The 14,845-nt window shown below is 39.2% G+C and overlaps 1 protein-coding gene across 2 annotated transcripts in view; it reads left to right on the forward strand.

Annotated features, from left to right (window-relative positions):
* MEIS2 (Meis homeobox 2) overlaps positions 1 to 14,845 on the forward strand; it is a 204,170-nt gene that overhangs the window by 128,963 nt on the left and 60,362 nt on the right. The gene's annotated exons all lie outside the window — the stretch shown is intronic.

The following is a 14,845-nucleotide window of genomic DNA, read 5'->3' on the forward strand; positions in this document are numbered from 1 at the left end:
TCTTGCGATCCTCTAGTCTGCTGTTGGGTCTTTGTATATTATTTTTTATTTTAGTCAGTATATGCTTAATTTCTAGTTGGTCCTTTTTCATATCTTTGAGGGTCTCACTAAATTTATCGGCCTTTTCTAGAAAATTCTTGAAAAACTTTATAACTGTGGTTTTGAACTGTATATCCAGTCTTTTGCTTTCCTCCATTTTTTTCATTTGTGACCTGTTTCTTTGTCTCCACATTTTGGCTGCTTCTCTGAGTTGATAGAGTGGCTTTGTGTGTGAGGTGTCCTACAGGGCCCAGTGGCTCAGCCTCCCCAGATACCTGAGGTGGACACTCTTGGTGCACCCCTTTGTGGGCTATGTGCACAGTCTTGTTGTAGTCAAGCCTTGATTGTTGTTGGTATCACTGGGAGGAATTGACCTTGAGGCCAATTGGCTGTGAGGATCAGTTGTGTCTATGCTGGGGGAACTTCTGTGCTGGAGACACCCTTATGAGACAAGACTTGCTTCAGTGGGGCTGTGGTGCTCACTGAGTCTGCCCCCTGAGTGTGTCCCTTATGGATCTGAGGAGTTGTAATCTGGATGGTCCCACTCTGACCCTTGAGTACACTGGCTCTTGGATCTCCAAGGAGGTGCTAATTTAGCCTCTGCCTGAGGCCACCCAGCAGGAGCTATGGAGAGATCTGCAGATTCCTCTTCTTTGTTTCGGTTTTGGAGGTGCCCAGATGAGGCCCAGCTGTGAAGCAATGCAAGCTGCTGTGGGGCCTTGGGCCTTCTTTTGGGAGTTCTGGGTCTCACTGACTCAGCTGCAGTTTGTTAGGTAAGTTTAGAATTCAAAGGACCAGGTCATTCATATGCAAAAGCCTCTGCACTCAGCTTGGATGGGGCGGAGTCTCAGGGTGGAGCAAACAGCTATGCTTCGTGGGACGGGATCTCAGGGCGGAGCATACAGCAATGGCTTCCCGTCAGCCCTGCCCTAAAAGGCCTTGGTTCTCAGTGTCCCGCGGTAATCACTGCAAGCACCTCTGAGAGAAAGCTGCCCTCGAGTTTTGCCTGCTGCCAGACAGTCCAGTTTCTCCCCATATGAGTCTGGGTCCCCAGAGTCTCACCTGGAACTGGAGTTCAGAGCAGTTGGGAGCTTTTGTCTCCCTTCCGATTGAGAAAGCCAGCCTTGGACTCAGTTGCCAGCCCTCTCCGCGCGCCCCTCCGTACCTCTGCCTTCCACAGCTCCTGTGAGTCTCAGTGTGCTTTTCTCTTTCCTTCTAGTTATAGAATTTCCACTCAGCCAGTCTTCCTGTGGTTCTGGATGATGTCCGTTTTGTCCTTTAGTTGTAGTTTTGAAATTGTTGTGTGAGGCAGCAGTTCAGGTGTTTACCTATGCCGCCATCTTGGGGTTTTTTCCAGACTTTAAACAGATGAAAACTTAGCATTCTCTATGGTCAACTGGTCTACTCACCAGTTGCTGTTTGTATTATGGTAGAATGTGGGTGAAGCTCAAGTTCATCTGCCAAAGATACAACATACTAGGCAGGTATCAAAAATGTTAGAGGTCTCTGTCCATCATAGAAAAGCACATGTGATATCCAAACTTTTTAACAATCTCCAACCATCAGAATGGATGCTCAACTAGTAAAACTAATGCTGGCCATACTGGTTTGTTCCAGTTGGCCTCAGCTACATTAAGGTTTGTCCTCTTAAAGTCCAGTTTTTGTGAAGACACCATCTTCAGGGCTTCTTAAATTCTTGTAAGAAATATTTTCATGCAAAAATAGGATTATTTCTTTGTAAGTATGTAAAGATATATGACCATTTCTAATATCACGGGGAATAAGAGGTAGCTATTGCTTTCTATAAAATCTTACCAGTACTTAATGGACTGAAGAAAGATGACCAGTGCAGTAATTTCAGTCATATTTTTAATATGTTCCTCATTATTTATCTGTCTTTGGTCCAAGTTGATAAGTAGATGAGAACCCAGTGGAGAAGTAATGAGAGCATTTTCTGCCGAGGTCAGCTTGGCTGCCCAAGCTGAGAGGAGCCTTTTATCAGTATTTTCCGATTTGCTGTCCAAATTAGGAAGAAAATAGCCACCTACTAACATTTAAATAAGCTATAAACATATGTTAGCATATATCCTTATTGTTTTGCCATGAAAACCTTTAACTTTTGTGTGCATATTTTGTTTTAGTTCATACAATTCTAATTTACTTGGATAACTCAGCATAGCATCTAATTATGGTGGTAAGAGGTTAAATGCTATCCAATGACTTGATATTTCAATATTTAATCATTTTCATCTTTAATTAACCAATGTTTGTTTAGTCAATAGATACCCAGACTCATGAAAACATATATTTTAATGTGCATGTGTATACTTTTACATTTTGTTTGGTTATGACATGGATTAGGTAGTTTATGGCCTTATATGCTTAATCCAGAAGAGACATGCCTATCCATGGGTATGCTGAAAAGACATTTTGAAGGTCTTCTCCTTATTGATGAGATGGTTTGCTCTTAATAGAATTGTGAACTCACAAAGTAATTTTTTTCATCTACTTAGAAACACTCTATATTTAAAGTATTTTGTGTGTTTTAAAGCTTAGGTAAAATAGAAACAGAGCTGGTATATTCACAGAGATAGATAAAGATTATGGTGGTACCTCCGTCTGTTTCCATCTTGATTTGGTTAACTTTCGCTAAACAGCCTGCTCTAAAAAAGGGAAGGAAAAACAAACAGATAAGATAAAACTGTGGGGAATTCCAAAATAAATACTGCTAACTGACCTTTTTGATGGCCTGGTTAAGAGTTTTTTTAAAAAAAATTATTATTATGGTATCAATTGGATGCTTTATTTACTGGTACGGTGGATAGCTAAGGCAAACACTTGGGTGATATCTTTGTCTTACTTTTTCATGTTTTGTGAACAAACTGATAAAGATCTTTCTCCCATATTTTTAAAAATCAGACTCACAGATAAAGAGCAGGCAAACAGCTCTGGTGGAGGGAGTGTTGGGGGAGGGGGAGGGATTGAGTAAAAAAAGAAAATTAAGGACAGGGCATGGACAGCAGTGTGGTAATTGTAGGGGCAGGGGTTGGAGATAGAAGAGAGCATAGAGGGAATTAATGATGATGGAAAAATAAATGAAATAAAATGTAAAAATAATAAATTAAAATTTAAAAAATTACAGTTCAAACTTTTTAAAAAAATCAGATAAATCCCAAAACATTTTATGACCGTGGCACTATAATTAAACAGGAAAAAAAGTCAAGTTTTTCAGCACACACTCCCTTTTTCAGAGTATACATGTAAGGACATAGTTGTATCTAGTGCTCACTTAGATGCAAAAAGAAGCTCTGTATGTATTAGAAAAAGAAGCCAGATTGTAACTCTAAACAAAGTTCCTAATGCTAGCATTTTACAGCTTAGAATTTTCCTCTTGGTGAACTATAAAATAAGAGAATTAACTCTTCCTAAGGAGTTGTTTCATGAGAGCTACCCTGATTGGAACCTTCAGAATACGGTGCAAGAAATGGTCCGTCACTATCACAGTTCTCTTTTTAACCACTACTGCCCATCACAAGAAGTCATTAGTTTACAGCTACTTCCTTCTTATTTTATGACTTTTTAACTTATCATTAACCCCCTGCTCTTATCCTGTGTTCTGAGATGAGCAAAGAAGATAATATCCACATTTCCATTGCTTACTCTAGAGATAATAACCTTTTTGAAAAAAAAAAAAAGAAAAAAAAGATAACCTTCAGTTTCTTTAAACAACCCCCTTTCTCTTTAAATCTTAGTGTTTTGGCGTGTGTGTTTTTTTTTGTGTGTGGTGGTTTTTTTTGTTGTTGTTTTTCTGTCAAATTGGACTTTCAGTGCATTCTTAAAGTAAATCAGACAAAATTATTTGTAGCATAGTTTATGCAAATAAAACTGACTAAACATACTGGAATTATTTATTATAGCTTGCAAATTTGGTTAATATTTTAATATTTACCCCACGTTTTCTTGTCTAGATGTGTGTGTTTTTTATGTTATTAAAGAAATGTAATGGACTAATTGCTAATCCTCATTTCCTTCTAACTCAGTCTCCTATGGCACTGTGTCTGAACCTGTTAAGTAGGATTGTTGTCATAAGATTAGATACAAGTATCTTAGTTGTCTAGACATTATATAACTCTCTACCACATACTCCAGATCCTTGTTTTAAAGCAACCCCTGAGCTTTTTTAACAGGGAGAAATTAAATGTTAATCGTCTCACATGCTTATTTCTTCACCATCTGAATTTGCCATCTTCTACTGTTTTGTACATATATAACATTTTCATCTTTTTTTAAATAATAGCTGATTTTCACTGTTTCAAGCTTGACACGGGTAAGAGGGTGGTATTATCTGCCTCTTTGCGTGTCTCCTTCCTTAAATCTCCCTTCTCATTTGCTATCTAGCTTTCACCTCAACCAACTTCCCTTTCTTTCATTTCAAAATAGTATTTTTAGGATGCAAAGAATTCACTTGTTTACAGTCTCAAACTTGATTAATTCAACATGCGTTTATGGGTAACTCTTGCATGCCTGGTAATGAACTAAATTCTGGAAATAAAATGTGGATAAGGCAGTCTTTGCTCTCAAGGAGCAGAGAATCTAAGCGAAGAGATAGGCAAATGTGCAACGTATTTACAATGCAGCAAAGCAAAGGGGGAAAATATAGGGTGACATAGGAATATATAGGATCTGGATGTTAAGTCACTTTTACAGGATAAAATCTGGCTATGGGTATCTCTAATTCATAGGTGAAAATAACTTGTTCCACAAGAAGTGTTCTTTGAAATTATACGTGTGAAGTTTCTTCTTGCTGGGAAAAGCAGTCATCTTAAAAAAGGAGGGAGCCAACTCAGTCTGAGCAAGCCACGTCATCTCAATTGGCCTCAATTTCGTGAGACATAAAGTGAGAAAGTTTGAATTAGATGAACTCTGATGTCCTTTCTAGTTCTAAAAATCCGAGTCTGTGAGTTTTTCTTCTGCAGTTCGTTGAAAAATCTAAATAGCTTAAACCTGTTTGAAATCTATTTCAACAAATGACCCATAAAATAAATAAGCACAAAATCCAATTTTTTAGAAAAGTGGTCTGGCTATAGAACCGCGTGGCCCCATAAAATATTAATTTGGTCATAGTGTGGAAATGTGAAATGATTGTTAAATGAGTCAAGGCCTTATTTGTGGCCTTTGGCTCATTTGGTAAGATTACCCATTAGCCACGTAGGCAACATAACACGCATGGCCAAGCAGCTCATGGGAGTGCCCTAACAAACGTTAAATAAAATTATCGTCTCTAGCCTTAGGAATATATTTTTATTATTTTCAAAATAAGGGTTTGCTCAGCTTTAAAGTCTCAGTCGATAGGATAATAATTACAATCATTACACTAGTGCCCCCTTATCTGCAGGGGATGTGTTCCAAGACCCCCAGCGGAGGCCTGAAACTGCAGAGAGAACTGAGTTCTATATATGCTATGTTTTTTTTCCCCTGTGCCTACATATGCATGATAAAGTTTAATTTATAAATTAGGCACAGTAAGAGATTAACAGTAATAACTAATAACAACATAGAACAGTGTAACAGTATGCTGTAACAAAAGTTATGTGAATGTGGTCTCTTTCTCAAAATACCTTATTGTTCTCTAAATGCTCACCCTTCTTCTTGTGGTGATGTGAGATGATACAGTGCCTACATATGATGAGATGAAGTGAGATACTCAGAATGACGTGCAATTTAAATTTTTGAATTTTTATTCCTGGAATTTTCTGCTGAATAATTTTTGGATTGAGGTTGACCATGGCTAATTGGGGGAACTATTGTACTTAAAATTCTGACTCCATTCTGCAAGTGTTTTCTAATGTGATCTGATTTTTGGAAGTTTAAAAGTAGAATGAGTGTTGATGGTATCTGACCTTCACTTAACTGCATCACTCCTGCCCACATGAACTCCCTCTGTACCTTTAGAACATGGATACAAAATATTTCTCCTTGCAGATGCAGAAAAATATTTCTCCTTTGTCTTAAGACACTTAGTGTTTTCCTTTCAGTCATTGGTTTCATAGAAATCCCTCTCCTTTTTTCCTTTTTACCTATATCTTGATAATAATAAATTTAATACCTGTTCATAAAGTCTCTGTATAGTAATCCATCAGGCGCACTCAGTATTCCTTTAGCTTATCTGCAGATATGTGCGTTTCTTTTTACTCTTTTTAATGAGCCCTTCCTACCCTGGCTCTAAATATCACCCAAACATGCTAATCTCTTAGGGTCTGGCTGTTACTAAAATCTCTCAAATCTCTTCTGATTTTAAAAGATGTGATTGTTACAATTCAATCTATTTGCTTCCCTGTGAACTCAAATGGAAATGAATTTCCTGAAATAGCCACGTTTCTTCCCCTCAAATACACATCTGGCATTTAAAAAAAAAACAACTAACTAATTTGAATCTGAAATATTGGTTTTCATGACATCAAACATCTGGATGAAAAGTGAAAAATCCAATAGATGTTTCCACATATCCAAATATTGTGTTGGAAAACAGTTAAATGACTGTCTGAATTTTTCCATTTTTATCTGGGTATTTATTCATCATATACAAGGCACTATCAGCTCTTCTAGGAGGAAACTATCAATATCAGAAATAATGCATTCACAAACAAGTGTTATTCCTATTATTTAAGAAACACTGTATTAAGTGCTGTAGGGAGTTCAAAGTTAGTCTTCAACTTTGGCCTGAAATGACTTGCAGTCCAGCGGGGCTTATCATACATGTGCACATATATACATAAAAAACTATGTTAAATGAATGAAAGCACAAGAGGAGGAGGAGAGAAAACTCAGTGGAATTTGTGGGTGGGGTGGGAGCGACTACTTCTGGTGGAGAGGGTTTGGACTGGCCATGATGGATATGCCAGAATCATGGAAATAGAAGGCAATGTTGTGATCACATAATTTTTGACATATACTTTTCATCAGCAGTTGGAGAATGTTACCAAAATCAAAGAACCCTAAATTAGTCAGACAATTGCAACAACTTTTGTGTCATTTTATAGTATCACTAGAGGCCCGGTGCATGAAATTCATGCACGGGGGGGGGGGGGGGGTGTCCCTCAGCTCAGCCTCCACCCTCTCCAATCTGGGATCCCTCTCACAATCCAGGACTGCTGGCTCCCAACTGCTCACCTGCCTGCCTTCCTGATTGCCCCTAACCACTTCTGCCTGCCAGCCTGATCACCCCCTTAACCACTGCCCTGCCAGCCTGATTGATGTCTAACTGCTCCCCTGCCAGCCTGTTTGCCCCCCACTTCCCTCCTCTGCCGACCTGGTCACCCCTAACTGCCCTCCCCTGCAGGCTTGATTGCCCCCAACTGCCCTCCCTTGCAGGCCTGGTCCCTCCCAAATGCCCTCCCCCGCTGGCCATCTTGTGGTGGCCATCTTGTGTCCACATGGGGGCAGGATCTTTGACCACATGGGGCAGCTATCTTGATCTTGTGTGTTGGAGTGATGGTCAATCTGCATATTACTCTTTTATTAGATAGGATAGAGGCCTGGTGCATGGTTGGGGGCCAGCTGGTTTGCCCTGAAGGGTGTCCTGGATCAGGATGGGGATTCCCTTGGGGCATGGGGCAGCCTGGGCGAGGAGCCTGTGATGGTTTGCAGGCCAGCCATGCCCCCTGGAGACCCAAGGAGAGGCCCTGGTATCTGGGATATATTTATCTTCTACAATTGAAACTTTGTAGCCTGGAGCAAAGCCAAGCCTTCTGCTCGCTCCGTGGCTGCTGCCATTTCTGTTTGGATTTGTTTACTTTCTATAATTGAAACTTTGTAGCCTTAAGCGGAGGCCTGGGCCGCCAGGGCAGGTTGAAAGCTTGGCTTCCTCAGTCGCTGGGGGCAACCCTAGCCTGCTCTCTCCAGCTCCGTGGCTGCCGCCATTTTTCTTGGGATTTATCTTCTATAATTGAAACTTTGTATTCTTGAGTGGAGGCCTGGGCCCGCCAGGGTGTGTGGAAAGCTTGGCTTCCTCTATTGCTGGGGAAACCCAAGCCTCCCTCCTGCTCTCTGTGGAGGCAGCCATCTTGGTTGGGGTTTATTTGCATATTTGCTCCTGATTGGATGGTGGGCGTGGCTTGTGGGTATAGCAGAGTTAGGGTCAATTTGCATATTACTCTTTTATTAGGTAGGATCATAGCCTTTGGTTTCTGTGAGGATTTTGAGTCTAAGTGTGTTTCTCAGGTATTTTGGTCAGTTAACTTAAATTCATCTCCCTTAAGATTTTAACTTTGTCCTAGCCAGTTTGGCTCAGTGGATAGAGCATCGGCCTGTGAACAGAAAGGTCCCAGGTTTGATTCTGGTCAAGGGTACATGCCCGGGTTGTGGGCTCGATCCCCAGTGGGGGACTTGCAGGAGGCAGCCGATCCATGATTCTCTCTCATCATGGATGTTTCTATCTCTCTCTGCCTCTTCATTCCTCTCTGAAATCAATAAAAATATTTTTTTTAAAAAGAAAGAAAAATATTTAGTCTTTTTAAAAAAAAGATTTTAACTTTACACAAGAAACATACTGAAAGTTACTCTCTATATGGTTATTTTAAGAAACATTATGAAAACTACCTTATATTTTACTTTTCTAATTTAGATACAAAATGTTCACAGTCCTATATGCATTGTCTGCTTAAAACCTCTATCTTCTAAGTTAGGTGGTTTTTTTTTAATCTGTTGGGATCACAAGTCTGAGAAACTTTATTTTTAGTCCCAAATTCTCAAGATTTTTGCCATGTTTGATCAGAGTCTGTAGGTATAGAGTAAGCCAGAATGGTTTGTTTCATTCCTCTTTTCCTCTTCCTCCTTCTCATTTTCCTCCCCATCATCATCCTTCTTTCCTTTCCTTTTCTTTTATAACGATAAACAGTCATTTTTAGCTGAAGGCAGGAAAGGAATAAACTGAGAAAATTCCAGATGATCTAAATTGTGCCATGTATATTAGGACTAATTTATTGGCTCAAGTAAATGATTTTAGGTAAAGCTGGATCCAAGTGCAGAAATGATATCAGGGATTTATTCTTTATATCTATTGGCGCTGCTTTTGTTTGCCTGGGCTTCCGGGCTTCAATGCAGCCATGATGGTTACCGGTGTTGATTGACCATGCCTGGGTCCCTTGGCCACCCCTGAGCACATTCTGAAAGTAAAATCGGGGTGCTATTACCAAAAGAAAAGGGAAATGCTTCTTCGGTGAAAAACATAATGTTAGAGTGGGAAAGCCCTCTATAAATGTCAGGGGAGCAGGTGGTTCTCTCAGCTCTCATCACTGCCTATTTCTACAATCTGGCATATGTTACTTAACTTTTGTAAACCTTGGTTTCCTTGACAACATAAATTAGGTCCCAGGCCAAGGTTCCATCTAAAGACCTTTTGACTCTAATACTTTGTGCTTCTGATCTCAAGAGCTAGAGACAAGGGTAAGACACCCAGAAAATGCAAAGATTTACAAATACTAACACAAAGCAAGAGATACATCATAGTTCATGTAGAAGTACTTCAGGCATAAACAGGAAGTTAGCTTGGTGCTAGAAGAGCAAAGGGTGTTGACTGCATCCAGAGGAGTGATTAGAAGCTCAAACAACGAGAGAGGGAGAGAGATTGTGTAAGATTCAGAATTAACCATCACAAACTTTATTGTTATAATCTATATAGATATTTTATAACCAATGTATAGCTTCGTTAATTTCTTAAGTTTACTGTTATAGCAACGAGGTCTTGTTAAAGTTGACAGAATCACTGACAAAGCTTGAATGAGCACTTATGTCTATTCCCCACTCCCATTCTTTCTACATACACTTAGAGACACTGCAACAGAGTAGGGAGGAAATACAAAAGTTTTAAAAACCCAAGATTTCACCTTCAAGAAGTTACACTTAATAAAGATATTTAAATACCTCCAAATATGAGAATATGATGGGTTTAAAATATCTTACTCTTTCTTGTTTCCTTCAACTTTCATTTGTAGTATACATTCTAGTCATGGCATAGGAATTTTATTAAATCCATGACCATTGAATACATTTGACATTCCAGAAATGAGGGTCCTCATCTTCTTGGACCTGCTCAGTAAGCATGGCCCTAAAGCAATGAGTGATATTTCCCCAGTGTGGTTCATTGTCAATCTCAGGGAAATTGCATGGAGGGGTTTTTACACAAGAAACATACTGAAATTTACTCTCAGGGGCATCATCAAAATCAAGGTCACCTGGATTAAATGTATAAAATATATGGTATCTTGGAGGAGAGTGACGAAAAAGAAGAGGTACTCATAATACTCAGCTTCCAAGTATTTGCTCAAACTAAGATCCTGCCGAACAAGCTACTCGAACATTTGTCTTAATGATTATATTACATCACCACAGAATTAATTTGACAGGTCTCACATTGTTCTTCAAGGAGTTTATCTAGTAGATGTAATAGAACAGTAAGTCAGTCCAACTCAGAGGGTAGGGCAGTAACTTAAGAGGCAGGACTTATCTTAGCCACAGCCTACTTTTAGAAATAGCCAGTGAGCCTGGCCAGCATGGCTCAGAAGTTGAGCGTTGACCTATGAACCAGGAGGTCAGGGTTCAATTTCTGGTCAGGGCACATGCCCAGGTTGCAGGCTCCATCCCCAACTGATGTTTTTATCTCCCTCTCCCTTTCCCTTCCTCTCTGAAATAAATAAAAATATATTTTTAAAAATAACAAATAAAAATTAAAATATCCAGTGAAAGAGAATATCTCATTGCACAAAAATGTTAAATTGCTATTTTTTAAGAACTGTGGAATATATAAATTATTTACAATTATAATAAATTAATTATACTTTTAAAATTTATATTGGATTTTTTTTAAAAAAATGTTAAAAGCAATACATATGCAGAGAAAATATGAGGATATAAACAAAAAGTAAAAGCCTCCACCCTCTACACAACATGGGCCATTATTCAGTGTGTATTTTTTCTAGGCCTTTTTCTTGCACTACAACTGTAGATATGTGTATGTTAAATTTATTTATCTCTTTGTTTCTTTATCTGTTTACCTATTCTATTGAATTGGTAATACTTATAGTTCTGCAGTTTGCTTTTTTCACTCAACAATATATGGGGATACCTTTTCATGAACACCTCACATTTTATTTAACTGTGATCCAGTTGAAAGACATTTAGGGTATTCCCAATTTTTTATCCTTCCAAATACTATCTTTTAAATTTTATTTTGTACTTCTAATTCATGAGATGATTAAAAGTATCACTTGAAATATTTTTAAATGTTAGTATAAGTTTTTTCAACATGGAATAAAGTTTACGATAAATTGGTTCCACTTTGGACATCATTGGAGAAGGGTTAATCACAAACAAAAATTATTATTGAGTGGTTTCACCCAAACACTGTTGCACTGATGTATTATAAGGATACGAGAGGCCTGATGCATGAAATTTGTGCAAGAGTAGGCCTTCCTTCCCCCAGCTGCCGGCACCGCCTTCCCTCTGGCACTCAGGACCCCAGCTTCCCTCCGGCAGCCAGCTTTGTCCAGAAGGTCAGCCGGAAGGACATCCAGTCTAATTAGCATATTACACTTTTATTATTATAGATTGTAGATCTAATTCCAGGCACTTGCTAAACCAAGTTAACCCTAAAGGAGGTGAGCTGGGGGTAAAGAAGAAGGCCTAAGGTCAGTGTTTCCATTTTAGCTGAAGTAACATCATTAATAACGTTGTATAAGTTTCAGCAGTACAGCATTATACTTTGATATCTGTATGTACTCTAGCATGCTCACCACCAGAAGTCTAGTTTCCATTCGTCACTATATAATTGATCCCTTTTACCCACCCAAAGTCAGTATCTTGAATAAAAATAATATCTACTTTCAAATGAGTCTTTAAAAAGGCAATTAAAAATATTTTCTATCTACACTGAGTCATGTCTTATCAACGTTTTGAACAGTTGTCCGTTATTCAGTGTAAGAGGACCTTTATGAATCACGTTTTCTGTTCAACAGTGGCCTTAGAGTTATGTAGGAATATGAAAAGCTTTGACCTGTGCAGGTTCTTTCTTGACGAAGGGAATCATCATCATCACTATTGTATTACACTGTGTGTTCCTAGGAGTAAGTTGAGCCACCTCTGGGCCACCGGACCAGAGTGGGTTGGCCCCCAACAGCGAATAGACTAAACTATAGCTTTAGTCCAAGAATATGGAAACTGACAACAAATTACTGCTTGTGGTCTACTTCCAGTTTTCAAGTGCAAACATACCGTAGTTTGTTTTAAACTTGAGCCAGTCAGACATTTAGTAATATACATCAAAGGAGAAGTGAAGCCTTCCCATGTTTATTATTTCAATATGATGTCTGTTCTAATAAAGTCGAAAAATGCATATGATAGACCATGGAGTAGACATTCTCTAGTTCCACAGTTTGGCCTTAAAAATATACATATATTTGTAAATTAATCCAAAACACATTGCCGTGATCCTAGTCCCCCCGAAAGCTGATTGTTTCCCATCCCCTTTTTAATTTTAGAAGTGGAGTGGCTGTCTGCCAGAACACTTGCAGATCAGCCGGCCACTTCATGTATAAAAGGGGCACAGCATCATGAATGTTCAAAAACCACAGGCTGCCATTTAAACAAGTTAAAGTTATCATGGTCTTCCCTATTAATTAAACACAAAAGCCATCTGTGCAAGGTGAATTTTGGTAAGGTCCCAATTTTTTCAATGATTGTGAGTGGAATTTGAAAATACTTTCCTAGTGAAAGTGCAGCTCAGGGATTCCCAAGATAAAACACGCTGTTTATGTAATTTTGTGGTCATTTGACTAAATTTCTAATAAAACACTGGAAAGAATTCTTTTTAGTCAATCACAATTTAGAGTCGTACTTGGATGAATTGGCACTCTAGTAACATCACCTTTTAACCCTTCTACATCCTTAGCATCCTAACCCCTTATGCCATCTACACCTTTTCTGTGTATGTGTGCATATGTATTTACCCTTTCTCTCTCTCTCTCTCTCTCTCTCTCTCTCTCTCTCTCTCTCTCTCTCTCTCTCTCTCCCTCTCTCTCTCTCCCTCTCTCTCTCTCACACACACACACACACACACAACCCACATTTTGTCAGAACTGTCTTGGGCAAATGCATCACAACAGTGAGCAAGACTAAACACACAAAAAAGAAAACACTGCATACGCAGATGACAGTACCAATTCAGAGCTATACGCTCAGGTGATGAGCCCTTATGTTCATTTTTGTTATTTGTAGAAAGCACTGCCATTGGGCAGATAACCTATAAACCTAGGCTTTCAAAGTCTTTGAGGGGCAAAAAGTCAAAAGGTACTCCTCGATTGGATTTGGCAGGAAATAAAAACAGGGCAAGAAGGACTTGGGGATTTTTTGTTGTTGATGGTCCTTTTCGCCCCGACCTGTGTTTTCAGTCAATTAAAATTTGTACCCTAGGCCTTTTCCAGTTTGAAGCCACCCCAGCGTCTGTGATGAGCAATCCTACTTGTTTGTGCAGTCATTCATTATCTCCATTACCAAAAGGAGCATAGAGGACAATTACATTGTTTGGACGAATCAGAGTGTTAGGAGGAGTATTTGTCATGGTGGCAGAGTACAGCACCTGACAGGCCACGATTGATGGCCAGTCATGAGTGTGAGTGGCCAAAGCAGCCTCATAGGATGCAAATTACTGACTGTGGATTCCAATTTATCCTGTTCATTTTTCTTGCCCGTGCTGAAGACCATTAGTGGTTTTTGAAGCAGTGAAGGGGTCATTACTAATGTGGGTAGGCTCAAAGCAGGAGGGGGAAGGAGGGGAAAAGCCTTCTGTAATTACACAGCTTTCAGGAACAGGCTGGCGGCCCTAGCCAAAAAAGTGTCAACACCTCACAATCAGAAAAATTTATTTTCATTTTATGCTTAACCCATATTAACTCAACATTATCATCTTTCTTTGTTAACATTTGCAGAATATTAAAAGCCTGGCTTCTATATGAATACAAATCTAGTTAACCCCTTTTTCTATAGAAGGAATTTTGTTTAACCTAATGGCAGTTGGGTTTGCTAACAAGTACTTGAGCATGTTTCGGGTGATGCACGCTGTTGTAGGAGATGAAATACCTGAAGAATAAAAATCTTAGATGACTGGGACCCTGCCTCCCTCTAGCACGGGAATGATTCAAATGCTCTGAATGGAATACTCTGTTGTCCCTCATGTCACCATTTCACAATATTGGTGGGAAATATTTATTACTAAATAGTCCTCATTTGTGAACCACTTTGATATGCTGGATAAAAGTTTACTCTTCGGTTTAAAAAAACCAGTGAATTTAGAACAGGGACCTATTTAACAGCCATGTTTTAGAATTATGTCCGGGCCAGTACGCGGTCTCAACCTACATGTGTGGTTCTACAATTACAGTCCTTGGTTTCAGAATGGCAGAGGGAAGTGGTTTGACGATGGCTCATTATAAATGTTGGTGAATTGTGATGAAAAGTAAAGAATTTTAAAAAATACTAGAACCTATGGCTTTATTCTCTCATTGCCACACTTCAAGGCGCCATGTAAAAGGTCTGTAGAAGCGTGGCCCGTAAGTGGCTCCTTTTGATGTGTGGTCATTGTGTGTGACCCCGTTAGCCCAGAGCAGTAACCAGTGAAAATGAAAGAACCTCCCACTGTCCCTCCAACGAGTGAACATAAATACACTGTCCGTAAACTCTGTTGTAATTGAATCGGCTGCCATGGCTCCCGAGAACTGTTGTGATTATATACTATCTCACTTTCCAAACTTTGGCT

The sequence above is a fragment of the Eptesicus fuscus genome, chromosome 5 (assembly GCF_027574615.1).
Source record: "Eptesicus fuscus isolate TK198812 chromosome 5, DD_ASM_mEF_20220401, whole genome shotgun sequence".
Classification (NCBI taxonomy): Eukaryota; Metazoa; Chordata; class Mammalia; order Chiroptera; family Vespertilionidae; genus Eptesicus; species Eptesicus fuscus.